Raw genomic sequence first — 3,365 nt, forward strand, 5'->3', positions numbered from 1 at the left:
TTACTAAAAGGCAGAGAGATGCAAATTGAATTGAACTGGACTTCCTCTCAGACAGAGACCAGGGCATGAAGTCAAACCCTTGCTGTGAACTAACAAAGCACCACTGGGAAAAAGTGGGATGAGAGGAGATTTCTTTTTCTAAGGCCACATGTCTAGTACTTAGTAGAGGCCATAAGGGAGTGTTCATCCCATTGTTAGGTACAAGGCAACATGAGTTGCCACAATATAAACCTTGTTCACTATGCAAATTGTTGATTTTGTACTTAGTCCCTTGTGACAGATGCCCTTTTATTAGCTGTATGTCACGGCATGTTGAATTGCATTTAACATGAGCAAGACAAAAACTAGCAGCCCCACTGTGAGAGTTTATTTTAAAAAGTTAGTAATTTGCATTGAATACTCAGTTATATAGAAAGATTAATTAAAATACTTTGATAAAACTATTGCTCAACATAATCCCTGGTATGCAACAATTTGCAAAATCCCTTTTATGTGATGTTCTTGCCCAGGCAGTTTTAATTTTAAAGTAGTTTTGACAATATCTCTAGTAATAGGGGTAATTAATCACTGATATTCTCAAAAAAGGTTGAAAAAATCCCTTGGCTTTAAAAAGTTGTAGATTTAGAGTAGCTAAAAAGCTAATACATTGTATTAAAAGTTCTACATTTTGATCTTAGAAATAGGCTTTGAAATGACATTTTTCTCCATATGATGAATTTGTGCCATTTCCTTCAGTAAAAGCTATTTTCCAGCACAAATGGATGCATTTTATCCTGGATTCCATTCATGCTTATTTTTTAAAATGTTTATCTCTTTGTAGAAATGCACTCTAATAAGGATCCAGTCTTCCAAGCTTCAATAGGAGCCAAAGAATTAGGTTTTATGTTAAATTTAAAGGTTTTTCCCGTAAGTATTTTTCCTGATAAAAGGTTACACTATATCAAAAAAGAACTACATACAACTGGTAAAATTTTAAAAACTGGAGACCTATAGTGACAGATTCAATGTTTCTTCTTGTACTTTGAGTGACAGGTAAGACTGAAGTAGGGGGAAAAAATTCTATGCCCCCGCCCTTCCCTGTCTTTACTCTGTTCTTCACTCAAAGGATTCATTCCCAGACCTTCTCAGCAGTATAACCCATTCCTAAGCAACAGGGAAGAATCCGATAAACGAGTCTATTCTGCAAGAGTAATTAATGAATTTAAAGTGTTGTTTCTGTCACATTTCTGCTAAAAGACTAAAATTTCACTTTCTATAAACTGGAGTCATTTTTCCAAATCGGAAGAAGACACCTTTTAGTGGTGGGGCGGCAGACGATGTGTCTCATGACACAGTCCAAAATTCATGATAGACCTCAATGATTGATCATAAAAGCCCTGACAACCTAGCACACACTGTTTCCATTGCTATCGCTGCCTTCTGATAAGATGAAGACTTTGCTATCCTTGCTCTGGTATCTGAAAGACCAACCACAAATCTCAGATGGAAGTGGTTGTTCGAATTCCAGAAGGGGTAAATTTACTGGGTTGGCCTGAAAGTCCTAGAGAGGAACTTCAGTGGATGTCGCAGTAGCTTTCCTGTTTAGTTAGACTGAATAAAGCACACACCAAATGGTGTTCTGAGCCAACAATCCCTTTTGCTTATACAGCTTCCTTAGATGCACTGTTATTTTGTGAATCTTTATATTGTGTTACCTATGACCTGAACACAGGGGTCACGATTACCTTTCAGATATCCCATTTGGCTGCTCCTTTCCATTTATACAAGGATGGTCAGTGTAGACTCCACGCCTTTAACTGTCCCTTCAATTGCTACTCTCACTATTCTCTTTTCTGTGTCATCACAGATACACACTGTTCTTGTTTCTTCTAATATCCTTTTTTTTTATGTCATAGTTTGTTGTTTTTTGCCTTTGTTTGTTGAGTGTATAAACCTATATCCAGTTACCTTCCTTATACATGTCTGTGCCTACTCATTTGACCAGATTTGTCTGTATACAACCTGCTGTGTTTCTAAAAGTTTTCACTGCTAACTTTGTGTCCAGAAGACAGTCTACTTTCTGAGTCTTTCTTGTTGACCTGTCTATTGTTGATCACAAGTCATTCTAACAACCTATTATGCATTTAACTTTGGCATGAGAAAAAGCTGTGCTTGAGGTAAACCCTAAAAGTGAAGCTTTATTTGTAGAAGTATAAGGTATAAAATGATGCTGTGGATAAGCATATCAGAGGAAATAACACCTCCACGTTGTCTTTGACATTGAAGCATATAAGTAGCAGCCAATGCTCTTGGGATCAGCCCTTGGCACAAGAAGAGACAGTAGTGATTAATTTTTAGATACTAATACCAAACAACTTAACTTGATCCAGCAAGAGACAATGCCAAATTCTATACCTTTATACCAAAAGAATATGGAGATAAAATCATTAACAACAAATGGGTAAGAAAGCAGTTTTGATTCATAAAACATTTTAATTACCCAAATTTTAATTTTTATTTCTGGCATATATTCGATTAATTTATAGATAATCCCGTAAATTCGTTTAAATTATAAAATAAGATGTGATTAGACTTTTGAATACTTTGTTAACAGATATATTGCTTCAGACCTGAGGATATTTGAACAAGAATTACAATAGGAGGAGAGAGAGAAAAAGTTGCTCAAGGTAGATGATGGAGAGGGAGACAGAAATCCAGAGACAGGCAAAATTCATTCCATCTTTTGTGAAAGAATCTATCTAAGACAAAAGTCCCGAACTCAAGTATCTCAGGTAACCAGTCCTGTGAGATAAATGAGTATAATCATTTTGGGTGTTGGCAAATAGTGGGAACCGTTCGAAACTATAGTCTAGTCTACAGCCATGACACCCTGAACAAGCCTGATCCTGTCTGATCTTGGAAACTAAGCAGGGTCAGGCCTGGTTAGTACTTGGATGCGAGACCACCTAGGAAGACCAGGTGCTGTAGGCATAAAAAATAAATAAAAAATAAGGGATTGTAAGCTGACAAGGTCCTCACAATCTGTGAGGTCAACCGAGGGTTGCCTTGCCTAAAAAATACCAAGCAAACGAACAAACAAAAAACTATAGAGTCTATGGCCTGTTCTTCAGCTTTATATAGTTGAATAATAGAAAAAATAATTTTCTATTATTTAAAAAGAAGCCAGAAAGTCAGATTATTATGTTAAAATTTTTAAATTCCATTTTTCAAATGTCGATTAAAATATTTAAAAACCCTATGAGCCCCCAAATGTCTGCAATTCTCATTGTAGCCTATGGGCTGCCAGTTTACAATCTCAGATATATGCTTATTAACTTATTTCTTGTTTGCCCAAACTATAATTTTGTGGGAAAAACTCTTCCTCC

At 36.0% G+C, this 3,365-nt stretch overlaps 1 pseudogene; it reads left to right on the forward strand.

The window, feature by feature from the left end:
- Window positions 1-2,851: 2,851 nt before the first annotated feature.
- Window positions 2,852-2,970, forward strand: LOC112480247 (annotated as a pseudogene).
- The last annotated feature ends 395 nt before the right edge of the window (window positions 2,971-3,365 follow it).

This window comes from Pteropus alecto, unplaced genomic scaffold, assembly GCF_000325575.1.
Source record: "Pteropus alecto unplaced genomic scaffold, ASM32557v1 scaffold73, whole genome shotgun sequence".
Classification (NCBI taxonomy): Eukaryota; Metazoa; Chordata; class Mammalia; order Chiroptera; family Pteropodidae; genus Pteropus; species Pteropus alecto.